This window comes from Desmodus rotundus, chromosome 5 (genome assembly GCF_022682495.2).
Source record: "Desmodus rotundus isolate HL8 chromosome 5, HLdesRot8A.1, whole genome shotgun sequence".
Taxonomy (NCBI): domain Eukaryota; kingdom Metazoa; phylum Chordata; class Mammalia; order Chiroptera; family Phyllostomidae; genus Desmodus; species Desmodus rotundus.
In genome coordinates, this window is record NC_071391.1 from 63,953,054 (window position 1) to 63,976,152 (window position 23,099).

Sequence of the window (23,099 nt, forward strand, 5' to 3'; positions counted from 1 at the left end):
CTTTCCCTGTACTTTTGTTATCCAGATATTTTTGGCTGAAACTTGCCATTAATAAAAGATTCCTCGGCCAAGATGGAGGCGTAGGTAGACACACTGTGCCTCCTCACACAACCAAAAGGACAACAACAAATTTAAAAACAAAAACAACCACAACTGACAGAAAACCAAACTGTATGGAAGTCCGACAACCAAGGAGTTGAAGAAGAAACATTCATCTAGAGTGGCAGGAGGGGTGGAGACGTGCAGCTGGGCAGAGAGGACTCACGGCAAGGCGGCAGCTGGCAGAGCAGGGTGGGCAAGGTGGTGGCTGGTAGAGCAGCAAGGTGGCAACTGGCAGACCAGCAAGGTGGCTGATTGAGGACTGGGTGTTCCCACATTTGCATGCAAATAAACCGGGAGGAACAACTGGGGAACGAGACAGACCACACAACCCAGGGTCCCAGTGTGGGGAAATAAAGCCTCAAACCTCTGATTGAAAACTCCTGGGGGGGTTGAGGCAGCGGGAGAAACTCCCAGCCTTACAGTAGAGTTTGTTGGAGAGACCCACAGGATCCTAGAACGCACACAAGCCCACCCACCCAGGAATCAGCACCAGAAGGGCCCAATTTGCTTGTGGGTAGCAGGAGAAGTGACTGGAAACCAGCAGAGAGCGGAGCAAGCAGCATTGTTCCCTCTCAGGCCCCTCCCCCACATACAGTGTCACAACGCAGTGATGTGGGTTGCCCCACTCTGGTGAACACCTAAGGCTCCGCCCCTTTACATAACAGGCACACTGAGACAAAAAAATGGCCCAAATGAAAGAACAGATGGAAGCTCCAGAAAAAATACAATAAGCAACGAAGAGAGAGCCAACCTATCAGGTGCACAGTTCAAAACACTGGTAATCAGGATGCTCACAGAATGGGTTGAATTTAGTTGCAAATTAGATGAAAAAATGAAGGGTATGCTATGTAAAATAAAGGAAAATGTACAGGGAACCAACAGTGATGGGAAGGAAGCTGGAACTCAAATCAATGGTATGGGCCAAAAGGAAGAGAGAAACATTCAACCAGAACAGAATGAAGAAACAAGAATTCAAAACAACGAGGAGAGGCTTAGGAACCTCCAGGACAACTTTAAACGTTCCAACATCCGAATCATAGGGGTGCCAGAAGGAGAATAGGAAGAGCAAGAAATTGAAAACTTATTTGAACAAGTAATGGAGGAGAACTTCCCCAATCTGGCAAAGGAAATAGACTTCCAGGAAGTCCAGGAAGCTCAGAGAGTCCCAAAGAAGTTGGACCTAAAGAGGAACACACCAAGGCACACCATAATTACATTACTCAAGATTAAAGATAAGGAGAGAATCTTAAAAGCAGCAAAAGGAGACAGTTACCTACAAAGGAGTGCCCATAAGACTGTCAGCTGATTTCTTAAAACAAACCTTGCAGGCAAGAATGGGCTGGAAAGAAGTATTCCAAGTCATGAAAGGCAAGGACCTACATCCAAGATTACTGTATCCAGCAAAGCTATCATTTAGAATGGAAGGGCAGATAAAGTGCTTCCCAGATAAGGTCAAATTAAAGGAGTTCATCATCACCAAGCCTTTATTATATGACATGTTAAAGGGACTTATCTAAGAAAAAGAAGATAAATATGAACAGTAAAATGACAACAAACTCAGTTATTAACAACCAAACCTAAAACAAAAACAAACGAACAAACAACTAGAACAGGAACAGAACCACGGAAATGGAGGATCACATGGAGGGTTATCAACAGGAGAGTGGGAGGGGGAGAGAGGGGGGAAAGGTACAGGGAATAAGAAGCATAAATGGTAGGTAGAAAATAGACAGGGGGAGGGTGAGAATAGTATAGGAAATGTAGAAGCCAAAGAACTTATATGTACAACCCATGGACATGAACTAAAGGGGGGAATGTGCGTGGGAGGGGGTGTGCAGGGTGGAGGGGAATAAAGGGGAGAAAATGGGACACCTGTAATAGCATAATCAATAAAATATATTAATAAGTAAATAAATAAATAAAAGATTCCTTTCTTTCCCACTGAACTCCGTCTTTGGAGATCTGTCTGGGAGGTGGCAAGTGGCAGGACCCCCTACTGTCTGGGTTCAGTAACAAAATGTCCACCATAACGTCCGGGAAGGCTAGCATGAGTCAGGTGCTCTCAGAGGCGGAAGAGCAGTGCCTGCCGATACTCCTCTGACAAAGGGGCTTTTGTAAGACGACACTGTGTGCCCGGTTTTGTCCTAGGACAGTAGGTGGTCTGTACCATCCTGATGAGGAAGATGACATTTAAGCCTAAGTGACCGTGTTCTGTGGGAGAATGTGGAATGTGAATTCTGCGTTGGGAAACGTCTATGTGATACCTTCCTGTAGGTAGAAAGACCCTAATCTCTTACGACTTCCTCTTATCCCATATAAACCCCCAAATGTTTTCCGTATTATTCACAGTAAGGAAGAGATCCTTTTGGAGAGAAATGACTGATATTATTGTGCTGAGATAACAATAATGCCAGCCAAAAGCAAGTATTAAAGTTCAGGGTGTCCCCATTTGGCCAAATGTACAATTTGCATTAACTTTTAAAAATACCCACTATTACTTTCTTAAGACCTGACAGGTGTAAAAACCCCTGGCTTTACCAATTCTCCTTTTCAGATCTTTTGAAGAACTTTGAGACAGACCTGGGTTCAAGCTCAGGATGAACCCCCTTACTGGCTGAATGGCTTGGGGCAAGCCACCTAACTTCACTAGGCCTCAATGTCCTCATCTGAACAATGAGAACAACTTCTCTCATAAAGGGTGACACCTTTGTGGCACTCTACCCATCCTCAGAAAAGCAGTCCAGGCTGGCTGAGCCAACAGAACCGGCTCCCTCTCCTCACCCCTCACCGGCTCTGTAATATGCATTCAGAAGTTCCTGGAGCCTTGGTAAAGAGCCTCAAGTTGCTGGCAACAGCGCAGGTTTGGTCAGGATTTAAAGGATAAACACACTGGGCTGAACTCAGGGTTCCTCATTAGGCTAATGTGGGTGTCCTCCCTGTTCTCACTCACTTGGGGCATGGGCCTCAAACCACAGCCCCTCTCTTCCCCTGGGGCAGAAGAGTCAGGAAAGCCTCCCTGAGATGACAAGGAGAGGGAGAGGGACCAGCCAGGACACAAGTGGGGAAGAGCAGCAGGCAGACGGAGTGGAAGCATTCGGAGGAGGACTGGAGATGAGACTGGAGAGGAAGGCAGAGGCCAGGTCACCCAGGGGCTCACAGACCAGGGTAAGGAGTCAGGGTTCATTCCAAGAGCAGCGAGAGGCACCGAAGGGCTTTACCCAGGGAGGTGCATGGTTTAAAAGGGATCCCTGTGGCTGGACCAGTCCAGTCAGTGGAGAGTGGGACACAGAGAATGAAAAGGGAGGCTGTTAGAGAAGGCCAGGGAGGGAGGGGGTGGCTCAGAGGGGGAGAGTCAGTGTTGATGGAGAAGAGGATGGAGGCAGGTTATATTTGGGGGGTGCAACTGACAGGACCTCCTCACAGGTAGACATGGTGCATGAGGGAAAGGGAGGAACCGTGGACCTAAGGTTCAGAGCCTGAGCAACTAGTGGGTGGTGATGCTGCCTCTAGAGATGGGGAGTGGAGGGGGGTGGACTGAGAAACAGTGTGAGTGCTCTGTTCACACCTATCCGTGTGTGAGGACGCCTATTAGACATCGCCATGGCAATATCAAGGAGGCGGATGAGGAAATGAGTCAGGAGCTCAGTAGGGGCTGAAGATCTATATTTGGAAGTCATCAGCCTCGGACGAGGTGAGCTCAGTCAGGGCAAGGCACACGGAGGGAAGGGCCCAGCAAGGGCCCTGCAGCACCCGACAAAGGACAGGTGGAAGAAAGCAAGCAAAGGAGCCTGGGTGAAGAGGCAATGAAGACAAAGAGAAAGAGGACTCCTGGGCACCACGGGAGTCACAAAGGACACTGCTTCAAAGCTCTACTGGGAGACAAAGTGAAGGAAGCTAAACCAGCATCTGCTGGGTCTTCCACATGAAGATCTGCCAGGAGTCACTCCAGGGGAATGAGCGGGGAGGGTTCAGGGAGGGCTGCCGACAGCTACCCCGGGGCCCGCAAACTGTTCCTGTCTGAGGAGACAGAAGCTCATGGCAGACTGTAAATGAACACACTGCTTCCTCCATTGAGGGAGTTTTGCCATGGAAAAAAATGTCAGCCAAACTAAATTATGCAGAGTACGCAGCTGATTTATACTCTGTAATTTTGTAGTGACTTGTGATAAATGGTTTGCACGCCAACAGTTCCACTAGCACTCAGAGAGACGACTGGCCTGAGGTTCCCCTGGGAGAGCGCGTGGGGCTGAGAGGAAAACCAGAGGATGCTCGAGGGGTCCACGGAGTGGGACGAAACCCAGATGCTGAGAAAGGGGAGCAGCTGGAGGAGCAGGCTGAGAGAAGCAAAGGCACAACTTTGAATCCAGCAGGCGGTGGGGTGGGGATGATGCAGGAGGAGGCAGGTCTGTGCTCTGTGGGGGCAGCAAGAGGCTTCTGTTTCCTCAGTGAAACAGGAAAGGGCCTCCACTTTGAGTCTGGGGAGTTGGGAAGCAGGCTTGGGTAAAGAGAAGGAATGAAATAACCCTTTTGGGGCATGAAAAAGCAAACACAGCAGGGAACCACCAGCCCTTATGGTTGATGTTCCTAAATGCTTAATATCCAGGCCCCACTTCCTGAGTGGCTGAGGACCACCTACCACACGGTCTGGCCTCAGCCCACTGGACCAGGTGGCCTCTGCCAGGACCTTTAAAATGTATGGCTTGCCTTTAAAAATAAAATAAAATAAAAGGTATTGTTTGCCTTTAAAAAAATAAAAATAAAATGCAAGGCTTGCCTTGAAAAGGTAAGCTGGGCCAATCAGCCTCTATTTCAGAAATCTAAGAACATGAAGGAACACTGAAGTTGGACAATTACACCATGTACGCACATGGAAGCCAGGTAGAGGAGAGGAAATGGGAGCAGACAGCAGGACCCCTGAGACTTGGAGAGAGGGGACTCCGTTCTTGTCTTTCCGGTGCACTCCCTTAAAAGGCCAGCTCTGTAAAGGCTCCTATCCTTAGGTTAAGTTGACGTGTTTCTGTATCTTATGACAGACACCACTTTTGACTTGAGCTGGCTCTAGTGGGTCACTGGGCCTTGCAAGGAAAAGAGCCCAAGATACTGTGATTACTCCAGTTTTTAAACAAATGGGAAATCCAAAGCCTTGCCACTGTCTCAAAATTAAGGAGTGGCAGAGTCCCATCCTTCGGTGCCTGCCCCATACATCTCCCCAGCCCTTCCCCCACTCTGGGGCCACATCATTGCTCACCAGCCCCCGGCTGAGAGGAGGTCAAAGATGAAGCTCACAGGGCACAGTCTGGCTTCTCTCCCATCAAGCAGGCCAGGCAGGTTGAAGAAGTTACTAGATAAGTTCCAGCGATACAACTGCAGCTGCCGTCCAGTCACCCCACTGCACCTAGCTCCCCTAACCAGGGAAACAGAAGACTTCACAAACACCTGGGTTCCACCCCATTCTAATGAAACTCCACCCGCTCTGCCCCTCCCCCATCAACACTAGGGGCACCTGACTTGTCAGCATGGATATTCCAATGCATGTGGGCAGGGGACAGGGACACAGAGAGAAAGGGGGGAGACACATCCTTTTGGATATAAATGTTTTAAATTTATAATTTTTTTCCAATTATAGTTTTCCAGTCTGTTTTGTTAAAGACTGTATTTATTTATTTTTAGAGAGGGGAAGGGAGAAAGAGGGAGAGAAACATCAATGTGTATTTGCCCCTCACACACTCCCTCAGGGGACCTGGCCCACAACCCAGGCATGTGCCCTAGACTGGGAATTCGAACCTGCGACCCTTCGGATCACAGGCCGGCATTCAATCCACTGAGCTACAACAGCCAGGGCCCAGTCTTTTTTTTTGTTTTTAAATAAATATCTACATACACACACACACACACACACACACACGGTCTGTAAAAAAAAAAAGTCCAGCCATTATTAATATAACAAGAACAGTTTGCGCAACATTGATGTAACCTGGCAGCCAAAGAGAGTGGGCTGGAATGAGCAGGGTGAACAACGACGACTTCACTGTACTAGTCAGTGGGGGCGGCAGATGCCCATTGAGTGAGCATGTGTACTGTGTGGCCACTGCATTCAAAATGATTGAATGAGTAGAACAACAAATCTGTATCAGATTTTGCATTAAGCTTGAACATTCCTCCATGTAAACTATTCAGATGACTCAGAAGCCTCCATTATGGGCAACTGGTGATTGGCAGCTTCATCACAACAATGTGCCTGCTCAAGCGTCACGTCTCTGCAGTTTTCTGGTGAAACATCAAATCACCCAGATGACTCTGCTCCCCTACAGCTCAGATTTGGTGCCCTCCATCTCCTGGCTTTTCCCAAAACTAAAATCACCTTTGAAAGGAAAGGGATTTCACACCATTGATGAGATTCAGGAAAATATGACAGGGCAGCTGATGGCAATTGGGAGAACTGTGTGAGGTCCCAAGGTGCCTACTTTGAAGGGGACTGAGGCATCATTTTCCTATGTACAATGTTTCTTATATGTTCTTCAATAAATGTCAGTTTTTCATATTACATGACTGGATACCTCTGGACAGACCTCATATATATGTACACATTAAATTCTTTATGTACATATAGTGTTGGGCCCTAGTACAGAAACAGCAGGAGCAGAGGTAAGAACAAGGGTTTGAAATCAGATTTGAGTCTCAGCCCTTCCAGGTCTAGTTGTATGACCTTGCGCAAGGTACTTAATCTCCCATGTCCTGACTTTCCTCCTCTGCAAAAGGGGAGAAGAAACCCTGCTTTGTAGAGTAACTGAAAAAAATTAGAAAAAGTGTGTGATCTGAAATATCTCGTACACCAGTGGAACAGGTCGCACCAGATGCTTCATAAATGGCACATAGATGGCGTCAGAGGCGTAGGTACTAGATTTATCGGGATGATCACTCCATACACTATATAAATGCCTAATCACTGATATGTACCTGAAACTAATACAATATTGCATGTCAATGGTAATTTAAAATTTTTCTAAGTTTTAAAATTATAAATAAATAAATAAATAAATAAATAAATAAAATGGCACAAGGTAACTTGCTATCCAGGGAGGCTTATCCAGTTGAGATGTACCACATAACCCACAGATGATGAAATTCCTCCATTTTTCCTATTTCCCCCCCTGAAAACTACCAGAGTTACCAATCTGCTGCTGGGCAGGTTTGCTCAAGGGTTTATTGGGAGAAGACAGTTGGCCCAACTACGGAGAAAAGGTTCAGGATTACACAGATCAAACCCAACTCCCATAACCCAGACCTGCTGAACCAGCACGGCCCTGCAGCCACTAGCAATAAGCCACATGTGACATCTATAATGTGGCCATGGTCCAAACTGAGCTGTTCTGCAGTGTAAAATACACACCAGATTTTGAAGACTTAATAAAAAAGAAAGAATGTGAAATATCTCATTACATTTTTTATACTGATTACATGTTGAAATAACATTTTGGATATATGCTGAGTGAAATAAAGTATATTGTTAAATTAGCCTGTTAAATGTAAATATAATGTAAATGCAAATACCATTATATTGTTAAAATATACTGGCTCATGTAGCTTAGTGGATTGAGTGCTGGCCACTCAAACCAAAGGGTCGCAGGTTCAATTCCCAGTCAGGGCACATGCCTGGGTTGCAGGCACGTTGAGACACAAGCACACATTGATGTTTCTCTCCCTCTCTTTCTTCCTCCTTTCCCTTTCTAAAAGTAAATTTTTTAATCTTTTAAAATATATATTTATTGTTAAATTAATTTCACCTGTTTTATTTTTACTGGGCTTTTTTTTTAACTTCTCCATTTTGTGCATAGGGAAACTAAGCACAATAAAGTCTAGGTAACTTCCAAAGGCTAACAAATAATGGAGCTGGGATGAAAATCTAGAAAAATCTCATTCCAAAACTTGTCCCGCCCAGCCTCGCTCCTTTATGGGTATACGTCTCATGGAGACCCTGCTTTCACTTCTTTTGGGTATATACCGTAAGTGGAATTGCTGGATCATTTAGTAATTCTAATTTTTAAAGTTTCCATCCTCCTACCCCTTCCCCTTTGGTAACCAACAGACTGTTCTCTAAATCTTTCGGTCTGTTTCTGTTTTGTTTTGTTTATTCATCTATTTTGTTCATTTAGATTCCACATATAAGTGAGATCATAAGATACTTGTCTTTCTCTGTCTGACTTATTTCACTTAGCCTATGTTGTCACAAATGGCAAGATTTCATTCTTTTTATTACTAAATAATATGCCATTGTATAAATACACTGTATCTTCTTCATCCACTCACCTACTGATGGACACTTAGGGTGCTTCTCTATCTTGGCTATTACTAGTTACAGCTATTACTGCAGTAAACACAGGGCTGCATATATCATTTTGAATAGTTTAAGACAAGGAATTCATCTTAAGTACTAACCATAGTTACAGAAGAAATCCTATGGTAAAGTAGAAAAAGTTATAGTAGAAAAAGCAAACTAGTTAGTTAACACTTATAAATGCTCATTTCACTCTCAACAGTCTTACAAGATCAGTATTTTTACCCATATTTTACATGAAGAAACTGAGATTCAGAAAAATATGGTGACTTGCCCATGATGAAAGACTAGTGGGAAACAAGCACAGTCTCAACCCCAGTGTACAATCCATAATAAGCACTCATTAAATATTTAATGAATGAACAGAATGAGCATTTGAACCCAGACCTAATTCCAAAGCCCAGCGTCCCTCTCTGTGTGACCATACTGTGCCCCCCAGTCACCCCACAATTAAGAACAGCAGCTCTCACTTCCTGATGGCTCACACCCTCTCAGGCTACTGCCCCAAAAGCCCTCTACAAACACACAAACCTGACTGCGACCTTTATCCCACTTTGCAGCCAAGGGGACTGAGGCTTAGAGAAGGCTCCAGGCAGCACGGCAGCAGTGCAGCTGGGATTCAAACCTAACTCAGAGACGGTTCCTCCCACCCCGCACAGCTGCCTCCAGGTGGCTGAGCCATCTTCTGGAAACATCCGGCAGAAACGGATGCAGAATCAAGAATCCATGCCTGGTTTCAGCCCATTGGCTCCAGAAGCAGGGGACACAGGGAGAGCGTGCCAGGGATCCAGGCCCTCTAGAGCCAGTCTCCTTTGGCAGCAGGTAAAGCCTGCCTTGATTCCTGGGAGGTACCCCTGCACGCCCGTGCCCAGCGTGCATCCGCCCTGGTTTAAAGATGCTCCACATCCTGCTTGAATTCACAGGTAGGCCAGGCTGCTCCTAAGGCCCCAGGATGTCACAGGCTGTTGAAGGGGTGCCTGCTGAGCACAGTGTGCCTTGGCCTGGTGACAGTGTTAAGCGGCTGTGGACTGGGTCAATTGTACCCTCACCTCCCCACACAATCAATGCAAGTACAGATGCCAGACCCAGGCAGCGGCTCCCCCTAAAGGCCACTCCCAGGGATAGAAGCCAAAGACTGCCTGCTCTCACTGCCATCCACTTCTTCTGAAGTGCCACAGCTCTCTGTCTTCAGAAAAGGCAGTTTAAGGTGCTTCAAGAAAATGGCTGCATTTTTCTCCTATGTCAAAATCAGGAACTCAAATGAATAAACACACAAGAAAGTCTGTATGAAGGGATCTCTGCCATCTCTTCTCGTTAGCTGAGTCATTATCGTAACATGAGCGTTAGAATGGCTGAACTGCCCCACCCCAGGAAGCTGCCCTGGGTTGAGGGAAACATAAATTGTGTGCTTGAGAGAGAGCCGAGCTCTGTGGTTCATCAGTGTGCTGGCTTCGTCTTATGTCCCTGGTATTTAGCCATAATGGGCCTATGACCGCTTCACCCCAGCCTGCTGCAGAGAATGGGGGCTGGGGCGGGCAGGTTGCCAGGAGAATTGTGCAAGATGGGACTCCTGACACCCGCTAAGCACCTGCTGATAACATGAGCGCCTTCCCCAGGTACACAGACGAGAACGAACAATGACAGCCACCCACACACCAGCTCCGGCACCCCCCGCTGCTGGCCAGCCACAGAGGTGGGGGAGGGGAGCTCCTGACCTGACGGCTGGGGGGCAGGGATCAGAGCCACAGGCAGACAGGGGCCGACAGACAGACACAGACACACATGCACTTACTTCTCTCACCAAGGGCGGAAGGAAGGAGAAAATAGCTACTTTGGTGACAGAGGTGTCAGCTCCCCCTCAGTAAAAACCTGAGAACATGAAAGACCCTCTGGGTAGGCTGCTGAGTAACACAAAAAGCCAGGGTTATCAATAAATTAGGTAGCACCCCTCCAGCACACGGGTTTGTCCAGTGCTTCCCCGTGCACCTGTTTCATCTTCACAGCAACCCTGCCCGCTATGTGCTGCTGTCCTGATTTAGCAGGGAAAAGGAGAGTAAAGAGCAATTAAGCTCATGTCAGGGCTTCAAATCCCCTCCTGGCACTTCCAGGATCTGGGGACCTGAACAAGTAGCTTAACTTCACAGACCTTCGATTACTGTCTGTAAAAATACCTCTTCTTCAAATACTTTTTGAGCATCTGTTATGTGTCAGGGAACATGTTGGGGACCCAGCTGTAAGCAAGACAGGCAGAATGTCGCCTTCATACAGTTTACAGGGAATGGGGGAGACAGACAACTAACAAATGACTAGAATGTGTGTCAGATGAGGCTACGTGTTGTAGAGGAAATAAAGAGACGGGTCTTACAGAGGTTTATATTTAGAGTAACCAATCGAGGAAGGCTTCAAGAGAAAGTGACATTGGACCAGAGACTTAAAGGAATTGATCCATGCAGATTTCTAGGAAGATCCTCCAGGAGGGCATGGCAAGTACAAAGGCCCTAAGGTGGCCCCCCAGCCCCACCCCCAGCATGTCTGAGCAACAGCCCTACAGAGGGCAGAGGGGCGCCTTTAGGAGTGAAGTCACAGCGGGAACAAGAGAAGGCCAAGATGGTGGCCACCAGAGGGCTCTGCCTGGATTTAAAAAGAGCAAGTCAGACAACAGGGCAGAGAGGCAAGGGCTAAGGCAGGAAATCAGGGAAGATGCTAATGAATTATTCAGGTCAGACATGGTAGCTTGGTCCAGGGCAGGAGCTGATGTGGTCAGACACTGAGTGTACTCTGAAGGAAGAGTCAACATGATTTACCACCAGACTGGAACTAGGGTGTGAAAAAAGAAAACAGACTAAAGGCTCCAAAAGGTTCTCTGTCCTGAGCAAGCAGAAGCATGGAGGTGCCGTTTAGGCAGGTGGGAAAGATGTAGGGCATAAGAGAGGTGGGGTGGGAAGTTTGGAAACGTGAAGTTTGAGATCCTATTGGATGTCCTTAGCAGAGCCTCCAACACTGAGCAGCCAGTGAGAGGAATGAGCTTGGTTCGGGGAGAGAGGTGGGCCCCAGACAGGAGCGTGGGAGCTGTCGACACTGAAAGCCTCAGGCTGCCGAGTGAGCACAGACAGAGAAGGGGGCTGAGAACCGAGCCCTGGTGCAATCTGATGTTTAGATCTTGGGAAGCGAAGAAGAGTCAGTGAAAGAGACTAAAAATATATAAAAGGAAGAAAACCAGGGAGAATACAGTGTCTTGGAAAGCAAGGGCAGAAAGTGTTCTAAGAAGAAGGAGATGACTATCTGATTTGGCTACGTGTAGGTGATCAGAGGGACCTGAGATAACAGTTTGGTGGAGAGGGGCCAAGGTCTGAGTCAGTCTTAGAGAGGAAAGGAGCAGAGAGACCAAAGACCACAGCCGGCAACTCCCCTCAAGACAGGACTCAGAGGCCAAGTCTCCACCCAAATCCCAGGTCTCCCATCTATCAGCCCTGTGACCTTGGGCAAGTTTCTTAATCTTTCTCTGCCTCTCATTTCTCATCTGAAAAGAGGGGACAATATGTCCACGGCCATACCACCCTGAACACACCCAATCTCGTCTGAAAAGTGGGGACAATAATCGCACCTAATGAACTGATACATGAGAATAATGCCTGGTACGCACTAAATACTATGTAAGTGTAGCTGGCATCATCATCCATCATTATCGTCACTACAGTTGTGCGTCACTTAACAATCGGAATATGTTCTGAGAAATGAGTCATTAGGCGATTCTGCCATTGTGTGAACATCACAGAATGCACTTACACACCTAGATGTACAGCCTACTACACACCGAGGCCGTATGTTAGAGCCTCTCGCTCCTAGACTGCAGCTCTGTGCAGCGCGCTACAGTACCGAACACTGTGGGCAGCTGTAGTGTGCTGCGCTACAATGTTACAACGGCTATGACATCACTAGGCAATAGAAACTTTTCAGCTCCATTATAACCTTATGGGACCATTGTTGTATATGCGGTCTGTCACTGATTGAAACACTGTTAAGTAATGCATAACTGCATTATAAAAATAGGGTCAGGATGAGAATGCACAGACAAGTGTTTTGTTTGTTTAGGCAGTTACTGAATGTGTGTATTACAGGGAAAAATGGACCAGGAGAAGGAAGGAAAAGGAACTGACGGAGAGGGAAGCACCAGTGGGGGCTGGCCCTGGACAGGGGACCGATGTGGAGGTCGGAGTGTGTGCAAATCCTCGGAGGATCGCAGTGAAATGGAAGGAATGTCAGCAGCCGAGGAGGCGGGACGAGGGAGACGTTGGAAGTCTGAAGAGAGGGAAGCTATACAGCAGCTGCCCAGGAGGGTAGAACACACTCAATAGAGGACTAGTGTGTAGCCCCAGCACACAGGGCCCACCTATGGTCAGAGTCCCAGATCTTAACAGGGAGGTGAGTCAGGTGCAGGTACAGGGTGAGAGCCGGGGGTGCTGGGTACCGCCAGCGCGGGGGTTTTGTCAGGCCAGTATGACAATGCAAGAGAAAGACAACGTGAGGATTACATGAGATTACAGAAGAAAAGTGCCGGCACAGGACCTGGCATCTGAAGCACTGCTGCTGTTCCAAGAGCTTCAGCGGCCTGTCCAAGGAATGCCCACCGCCCCCCCACCTTCCCCATCCGCAACACACACACAGTTTCAGGATCTGAAAACTGTCGGACTCTCAATTCTGCTCCTTCCACCCAGCCGCGCCTCTCCATTTTCAGTTCCAGTTGCTGTCACATTTCCCAGGCCAAGATGTAACAAGCTGACACCTCTCCTGATTGTTGCAGAGAATAAAGACGTCCAAGTCCGTGTGAGTGCAGGCTGGTCCCCACACCACGCTCCTTTGCTCCAAGAACCGGAGCAAAGGCAGCTCTTCCTGCCTTGAGGAAACATTGGCTTTCCAGGACCTGCCCTACAATGACACAAAGCTGCCGAGGTGCTCAACCACCACCTCCTCTCCCTGGGGGACAGTGGGGCACGCGGACAGAAGCAAGCCCTTTGGTGGATCTTGTTATTTAAGCCCAAGAGCCCGCCGCCCTCCTTTACAGAGGAGCTGTAGAGGTAAATGAACAGGTAGTGACCTAACCTCCAGCACAGCACCTTTGGTGTAACTAGCTGACCTGAAGCAAGTTCAGCTGTAGACAGGATGAAGATGACGACTAAACACAGAAATGACGTAACTTGAAATTCCTGTAAGAGAGTCTACAAGAATGGCTTTGAACATTGTTATAATGCATACATATAGTTAACAGCAACACACATGGTTTCCGGACAGGGGCCTGGCCTGAGTGGGTCTGCCCAGGGCCAGCTGCAGCGTGTGGGTTCTTGACTTCACGTAGGAAAGATTTCACAACCTGAGTCCAGGTGACAACGAGAGTACATTTATTAAAGCCGGGGACCACGAAACAAGGAATGGCTTTGCATAGAAGAAGCAACAGGAGAGCCTAGACCGGGCTGCCTCAGCTCCCTGGGAAGTCAGAGAAAAGGGGGTTTGGAGACAGGTTCAGGACATCAGCCTGGGACAAGCTGCCAGCTGTCCATTGCCCTAGAGTTTAGGAGACGCGTGCCTGTGAAGAAAGAAATGGTGGAAGAAGGGAAAGGGAATGGCCCATGCTCAAGCTGGGTCCTTTGTCTTGAGTTTTTTTCTCTCTCTCATGGGCCAGGAACCTGGCCAGGAGTCAGGGGAGTTCTCAGGGCAGGGTTTTAGCAGAATACGCATGAGTTCTCCCAGCATGCCCTTTGAGGGTGTGGTCCCCTCTGACGGGTCGGCAGCACCAGGGCATTTGTACTTGCAGCTGGTCCTGGCCTCGCCCACCTGGTTTTGCTGCTGTTCTGGGCCTGGAGCTGAACTACAGCTGAGGCCTAGACGTTATCTCCAGGGAGGTGACCTTCTGTATCTGGCTGTAAATCGCTCAGCTCTTGTGTTCACCTATCTGTCTCAGTTTCCCTATTCCACTTGCCAAGGAATTTTCCTAGCTTCTTACTATCCTGTCTCAACACCACACAACCTGAAACCAAAGTTATACAAGGTAATATATAAGCTCACTATGAGCAACACACTCTGATAATCGTTTCTGTTTTGTTTTATTTGATTGGGAAAAAATTGCCAGGTACGATACAGTTAAAAGGGATGTCACCATCAGTTACTGGGCTGTGACCTGCAGTTGATCAACACTGGATTAAGAAGGTTCCCCACCATCAAGGGCCACTAAATGGTTAAATCATGTTCCCAGAAAACCTGGGGAAACACTCAGTGGCGAGGTCCGCGTACCAAAAAGAACATAAACTGCACGTTGAAGTGGTGCTAGGATTAGTTGTGCTCTAGGATTAGAAGACAGAACCTGAGTAGAAGTGGGTAGAAGTTATAGGGAGCCAGACTGGACTGCTTTTTTGGGTAGGGAGCTCTCTGTCTCCGGGAGAAACCAAGAGCCTAATGAGATGCAATAAAAAGGATTCAGGAATAAGATGAAAGAGATGGACCCAAGAGTTACTGAAGTTTCTTTCCACTCTGACAGTCTTTTCTACCTTGATGAACCACAGGCTGTTATGAGAATGAAATGGAAATAATGTTGAAAGCCCTCAGAGAAGTCACAAGCTCTTCTAACAACTGTCACTCCTTAAATGGCAATTCTTTATCCAAACCTTCAACTTCGTCTGCTATTCAATTAGGTACTTTAAGACAGCAGGTACTAAAAGTAAGCATCATTAATTTATCCCTGTTGATAACAGCTCACCTGGGTGACAGCTCAAGACTAAGACAAGGGTGCGGGGAAATTCTGTGAAAACTAGGTAGCCAACTGTATGTGGTGGGGTTTTTTAGGGCTGTGCTTTGCTAACTTTTCCATCACAAATATGGCAGAAGTAAACATTCACCCCCAGAGGCCAGGTCTGAGGCAGTTTCACTGCCAAGAAAAAAATTTCATTTGCTGCCTCCTTTATCTTAAAATGTCAAGCAATGGTATATAACATTAGCTCTTGTTTACTTTCGATGTGACTGGCACTGGGGTAAAGGAGGCTGTGGCTCTCACCGAATGCTGACGACAGCCCCATGCCGCAGGCTCCCTGCACGGCAGGCTGTCAGCTTAGAGGCCAGAAACGAGGTTTTGAGAGGTTGTGGAACTTGCCCAGGACCACAGAGGGACGGTTTCAAACCCAGCCAGCCTGGTTCCGGAGCCCTGCTGTTAGCCACTAAGCTATGTTAAATTCTCCTCTAACAAACACCCACATTTGTTTTAACATTCTCTAAGTGTTATTTCCCTCAAATCTTTGGGTGAAAACACAACCCTTGAGCAAGATACACACACCCACCCCAGGCTCTGCCTGCGCCCCGCGGAGCACCCCGGGAGCAGAGAAGCACAGCTCCCCCAGCACTCACCAGCCTGTCCTCGCACCGCTGCAGCCGGGAGTGAGCTAACAGCCCCTTCTCTCCTACACACGTAACACAGTCCTCATGTTCTGTTTGGCGTGATCTTCATTAACAACCAAGATATCACAAGCGGCAGTTGTTTGTGGCATCCTTAAAATGAAAAATTCATCTCTAAGCTAAATTACAGCAAGTTAATTACAGAGCCTGGCTGATGGCAGACATACTGAGACAGAAAGAGAGGTAATGAATGAATTATCAAATACAAGCAACCTCACACACCCAAGAACGTACATCTGGGCCTTCTCAAACAAGGAAGCTGGGGGCTCGCCCACAGAGAGGGTCAGTCTCAGAAGGGAGTGGGCAAGCTCGCTCATCCATTCTTTTATTCACCAGTGCTGGGGACTAGCTAGTCGCAGTCATTCACTCCCCATTCATTCGGTCCGTCACTTACTGAGCCTCTACCGCAGGCCAGGCACAGCTGAAATGTCGTGAATATGCAGACTGATTAACCGACTGCTGCACCTGATAAGTCACTGATGCACCAAATACAGGAAAACGCGATGTGCTCGGACTGTGCTGGCAGTGGGGATGCAATAATGAGCAACGCAAAGTCCCCGCTCTGAAGGAACACACGTTCTAGTAGAGTGAGAGAGACGGAGATGAATAAATTCGTAAACTGTCAAGGAGTGAAGTGCTATGGAGGAACACAGAGCAGCCTAAGGTGACAGAGAGCCAGGGACGCGCCACGACACAGAGTGTTACAAGGGGGCTGCACCTCTGATTAGAGAGTGGAGGCCTGAAGGAAAAGCAGGAGCAAGCCTGGAGCAGACTCAGGGAAGAGGGGCACCTGGCAGAGAAGTGGGAGGCAGGGAACGGAGAGGGCAGAGGCCCTGAGGTGGGGCAAGCCTGAAAGGTTTTCCGGAGCCGCCGACTGAGGCACGCTTCTAATGGGAGAGGAAGGGCAGAGGAGGCCAGAAGATCAATCCGGAAAGGACTCTCTGAACCACTGGTTAAGTCTCAAAGCCTATCACTTGTGCTTCACTACAGGCCTTGATTGCTGCCAACATTCAAATATTCTGCAGGGGAGCAAGCAGGAAACTGAGCTGCTATCAAATATTTACAGAGCAGCTTGCCTATGTTCTCAAGCGTCTGCGGGGTGGGTTTTGGGGGAGGGGAAGGAGAATGGCCCCATCAGACAAGGAACCTGGCTGTTGAAGTAGAGTCTGTCACTGAGCGATAAATATGTAAGCTTTAATTTAAATGCCACCTTTTTTTTTGCTGAATCTGAAGCTGGTTTACCAAACAGAACAGTCAATAGAGACGGTTTGGGCAAAGGGCAGAAAACAAGACGGCTTTCTTGTTTCCTGACTTTGCCGGCGGCCCATTCTGCAGGCTTACAGAGTGCCCCAGGTCAGCAATGAGCTAGGTCCCTGCAGCCCACCGCTGCTGCTATCACCCCAGTGAGGAGGGGTCTCCAAGTCACCTTCAACTCAGTCTTCCCTCGCTCTCCCCACCACACTCCTGCATTACAGGAGGGGGCTGCCTGCTCTCCCTTGGGCACTGACTGGAGATTCCATGCCCCGCCCCACCTCCAAAGGAAACTGCTGCACTGACACACACACCTGCACCCCGGACCCAAGCCTGCAGGTCCTCCCCGCCGCCACTGACGTCTTCAATGTCTCTCACCCACATATCTTTCTGCCTCCAGCCTCCTGATTCCTCAGTCTTCAGACAGAATGACTCCACTCACACCAAGTTTTGGTCTTAGTCCTCTAACTAAAAAGTGGCCCCAGTGCGAACATACGCGGTGCAGGCTTGGCCTGGCCTCCCAGGCCCTTGTGCCAATCCCACACTGTCCCCAACATCGCGTGAAGCAGTCGGATTTCTGTCCCTCTGCATGTCTCGGCAGAACAAGCCAACAGGTGCCTAGCCCAAGTCTTTTCATCCTGGCAGGCCTTCTATACTCTCACCACTGAGAAAACTCCCCTGACCCCTGGTTAAAATTGCCCTTTTGCTTATCCTTATGCCTTTAAAATAGCCCTTCTTTTGCCCTGCCTTTTTAAAGAGTTAATCATCTTTTGCCCACCTCCCCCACTAAGGGTTCGGTATTTGCTGGATGAATAAGCCTATTCCTCTTAGTAACATTTGGGGGTTTCCTGGACTCCTCCCCTCTCCCCTATTCCCTACATCAAACTGTCCTCCAAGTCCTCCCAGTCCCTTATCCCAAACATACACCCCTTGCCCCATCCCCCCCCTCTGCCCAGCACTAGGTCAGGCCTTCATCTTCATTCATGAGGATTCTGTAACAGTCTCCTAACCTGTGTTTCCCCACCATATCTTACTGCTTTCTTGAGCCCTAAATAGTACAAACATTCCTAAATCCTGTTAAAATCACTGCCTCTGGAAGCAGGGCAAAGGATGCTACAACCTGCCCATCCCACACACTTTCCCTTTACCTGCAAAACTGAATGTGGTAACAGTTGTGAAGAATCACTGTAGAAGCTAATGCGAGACATGAATACACCTTCTTTAGCAAAGGGGTACGGATGACTCATTTAAACCTCACATATGTTTTATAGTCTAGTTGTCGGACATTCTTAGGCTAAAACACATTCCTGCTGTAAATATGCATCTCCTCACACTTCAAGGTTACCAACCAACCAAATCATACTGAACTAACAATTAGAAAGCCAAGCTAACAGTTACTGATAGTTAAATGTCTAGATTCCTAGCAATAAAAAGTTGTCACAAATTCAAGACTGCATTAGAGCATCGTTCCCAGATCCACAGGAACTCCATCAGCCTGTGTAAGTCCACGCTCCACAGGAGCCCAAAAGGCACCACTGCTGAGCGTGGCGAGGTAGCTGAACTCCCAGAGAAATATGAAACAGACTCATCCATAAACTCCAACAGTGCGGGAAGTTAACACCAATCACATTTTGGGAACTTTTAATAATGTCTTTGTGATTACTGGTAGGTGGCCTGTATCATACCTTAAACTTGGAAGTCTGCAGAATTTTGAGTCACACATATAGAAATTGATAAAAGGACTTGTGTGTCTGAACGGATCGCTATTCTCCTGCCATTCTGGAGAAGCTTTGAAGTAGAGACTGAGCCTACAAAAACCCTGCTGTAAAAGACAAATCTGATCCAGCAACTACCCAGGGTGGAATTCCAGAGGGGCGTTCCACTGCACAACCCGGCCCGGCCCGCCTTTCAGCCCCCACCCACCCCGGGCCTTCAACCGTGTGGTAACCTAGGCAGGCCGTGCCCCCGCTCTGTCCTCCTGGGCCCTGTCTATGCGGCTGTCTGAAATGCCCTTTTCTGCCTCTTTGTCCCAGTCACTCCTCCGATTAGCAAACTCCTCTTTCGAGAGACAGCTCAAAGGTCACATCCTCTAGAGAGTATTTTGTGACTTTCCAGTCCCCCGAGTGGGTGAGGGCTCATCCCTGTGCTCCGTGGCACCTGGTAACCAACTCCACCACAGTGCGTATCACGCCGTAGTAAGATCGCCTTGCCCGGTATTCCCACTACAATCTTTGCTGGTAACTCATCAGAGTGACCCACCCAACTGGAACCACAAAAAGTCTTCAAACTTAAGATCGTAGAAAAGCTGTCTTAATTTGAAGCCATAGTGCACCAAAAATAAAGCTGAAATTTCAATAATCCCATTACCTTGAGTAAAGGCCTGGGGAGGATGGAGAGTATCGCCTAGCAAAGACAGAATTTGTTTCAGGTGTGATTCTGTGTACACATGGTTCCACAAAAACACACCAAAGTAGAGTTTAAGGGCAAGATAAGACAAGCAAGTAGGTTTCAGGATAGGAGATACATGTTTAAAGAGGAAAGCTGGGAACTAATATTTGGTGTTTCTTTTTTCCCCAGTAGAAAGTCAGTCTTCTACCAGCCTGGAACCAAGTTTCATGATTTCCTAAGCTAAAATGTTGCACACATTTTTATGTAAAAATATTTGGCGGGGAGGCTACTGGAAAGTAGTGAGGGTATTATAATAACTGATTACATATTGGTTTTTTTACTTACTCATGTTCCAAATGAAATAGTGGTGCACCTCTGTGTTGTAAGAGCTGATATTCTGGGCTTTGGAGGAAGAAATCACTCCCTGCACCGTTTCCCAGAACACAACATGCATTCTAAGTATGCCTTTGTGAGCTGGACAGTTATTTCACTGCACTTGGGAAACCAAAGCCACTGCAACCTGCCAAGGAAGTCCGCAGTGCGAGGGAGCGCTGTCCTACAAGCCACTTCAATGGATGTCAATGACCCTGGGGGGTCGCCACCAGGTTCGGGGCCCAGATGGTGCAGTCTCTCCATGGGCCGTGCCGAGAGTACGGGGTTCATCCAAGTGCAGGAGGTGGTCACTAACAGGTTTAACAAAGGGAGTGAAATGATATGACACATGTTTTTAAAGATCTCTCTGGGTCCAAAGTGATGAAAGAATGGAGGGAAAGTAGAAGCAGAGCAGCCCCTTCAAAGGCCTTTGCAGTAACCAGGGCAGACGTGAGTAATCAGGCTCTTGGAGGTGGATATGCAGGGCAGATGAGTTCAAGAAGCATCACCAGGACTCGGTGATTTGGAGGAAGAAAAAGGTCAATGATGCCCCAGATTCTGGCTTGAAAATGCACTTTAACAGCTGTGCACCTTGATGAGATGGAGGAAAGGGAGATGTGGAAAGGGGCTGAGGTAGGAGACCAAGAGTTAATATTTAGACTCATTAAGCTTGAGGTGCCCATGAGCTACACAAGTTTGCTAATTGCTACAAAAGGTGTAAAAGTGCTACAATGTACAGAGGTGACCTGTGGGGTGATGGATGCCTGAGGCCATTCTCACTGGTGACCCTTCCTGACCTCCTCTCGGGGTGCTCCGGTGTCCACCTCTGTGCCAGCCAAGGTGGGGTGCACATGGGGAGCTTATGGGGCCACTTGGCCAGCACACGTGCAGGCCGCCCCTCTGACTGATAACCCTCATTAGTAACACACATACCAGCCACGGGGCTGAGAAAACAGCAACTTTTAACAGTAAAATGGTATTTGCATCACACCACCATCAGAAGTAAAAACATGCAGCCTATTTTCTTCAACTCCAAGCATCGTAATAGGTTTGCTGAAAACTGATGTTTTCAAGGACTGCCAAGCCGGAGGCTCCTGGTATCTAGTCCCGCACCCTGACAGGCACACCATTTCAAGTGCCACCTGTTTGGGGGGTTCGATTCTCCCCTACAGAAATGTTCATCTAAGGTGGGTGGCCCCCCATGCAGAGGGAGGTCTCTCTCTCAACAAAAAGAAACACCCAAGAAAGCGGCCCATTTTAGGAAAACAATGACTCACCGAAATCGCACCCTGCTCTCACTGAAGTTAGCATGCCTCCTCCTGTGCTGCACTTGGTGTCTGTCCGTTTCCCAATCCCCCGTCAGGGGACAAATCAAAATGTCATTCGACAGTCTGCTTTCTAGTGAAAAGCTGAGCCACTTTTAAAAAATCACATTAAATGAAACAATTACGCATGGTAATAAAGCACTGTGCTCTGCCGCCTTGATTGATAGAACCACTGGCAACTATTAAAGGAGAAGGGAGGGAAAGAACATCATTAGATGCAGCTAGATTAGGCTGATCAAACCCCTATTAGTGTCTTCCAGTTTACTCATAGAGTCAGACAGGGCAGCACTAGGGTAAATTAATTAAATTCCCTGCATTTAAATAAGCCCTAACAAAAATAAGACAAGCCTGACTGGAAGATCTTGGGAGGAAGATATCTACAGATATATGTTTTCTCAAGAAAGCAGCCTAGCTGGGGTGGGGGGAAACACCGTGGTCAGACTGCATCTCCCAACAGACCTCCCAACAGAACACTCAGGGTGGGTAAGAGACAGGTGAGAGACAGAGTGCCCAGGTTTTATGACGGCAGCAGTGGCTTCCAAGGAGAAGGACCAAGATGGTGCAGGGGAGAGAGAAACCCAACTCCATTCACATTGACAACGTGACCTCATGCAAGACCCCTAGCTGCTGAGCCTGTTTCCTGACTGAAAGTGAGAAGCTTCCACCTGCCCCTGCCTGTTTGCTAGGATGGGTGGGAGAAGAAAATCTGGTGACGGTGTAGAAGTGCCCTGTGGAAGGGGAAGAACTCTACAGCTGTAAGAGACAACTGTGGCTTGCTGTCAGGCAGGAAAGGCTGGACAAGTCCTCTAAGAGGATGGTGACCAAGAAAACTGGTAGAATTAGTAAGCAGTGTCTTTGGGGTACTTAGCAAATGCAGTAAACAATTAGAAAAAAGGAAACTGCTGACTCATTCACCTAAGGCAAAAAGGTCTGGAGCAAGGAGGTGGTTTAAAATGCAACTGTCTGGCCCGGCTGGGTGCTCAGTTGGTTGGAGCATCAATCCATATAACAAAAGGTTGTGGGTCTGATTCCTGGTCAGGGCACATACCTAGGTTGCAGGTTCGATCCCTGGTTGGGGTGTGTACAGGAGGCAATTGATCAATGTTTCTCTCTTTCATCCCCCCTCCTCTCTCCCTCCCTCCCCCTCCCTTTCTCTCTCTCTAAAATCAATAAACACATTCTCATTAAAAAAATGCAATTGTCCACTGATTGAAGCAGCTTGGAAGCTTGGAAGAGCATACAGATGGGTGCCAGCAGATGGGAGGGGCCGCAATCACAGCGTGACCAAAAGCCAACCTCACGACTGAACACCAGCCACAGGGAAGAGGAGGCCAAGCGGGAGCCACGCTCTTGCGGTCACTGGTTTCCTGACCTGCCTGTCACCTCCCTTCCCTTCCAGTTTCTGGGTTATTGCTCTTCACATGGGTCCAACTGCCCCCCCTGAAAAACGAAAATCAGATATAAAAACTTTGCTATTAGCTTCATTTCATCAACAGTCAAAACACAAAGGGCAACTAGAGATCAGCAATTTCTGACGAGTGCTGAGAGAATAGAACCAACTTGAGAATGAGCGGAGTGGTGGAGGTGCAGAGGGAACCCACACAGAAGCTGACAGCCTAGCAGGGAAGCCGACTCACTGTTCCTTCAGTAAACTTTTATGGAGCATCCACTATGTCCCAGGCACGATTCAGGGACGCCCTTGAGGAGCTTACTGGGAAAACACACAACCAGACAACTATAATCCAGTGTGGAAATGTGCATGGGGAGGCCACAGAGAAGGAGCCCCCACACTCAATACAGCCATGGGAACAGAACAGTTGAGAGGGGCACAGAGGAAATCATAAAGCCCATTACAATACATGTCAGTAAGAAGGAGACAGTAGCCTTGG

At 48.0% G+C, this 23,099-nt stretch overlaps 1 protein-coding gene across 1 annotated transcript in view; it reads right to left on the reverse strand.

The window, feature by feature from the left end:
- LOC139440946 (uncharacterized) overlaps positions 1-23,099 on the reverse strand; it is a 93,325-nt gene that overhangs the window by 3,066 nt on the left and 67,160 nt on the right. The window lies entirely within an intron of this gene.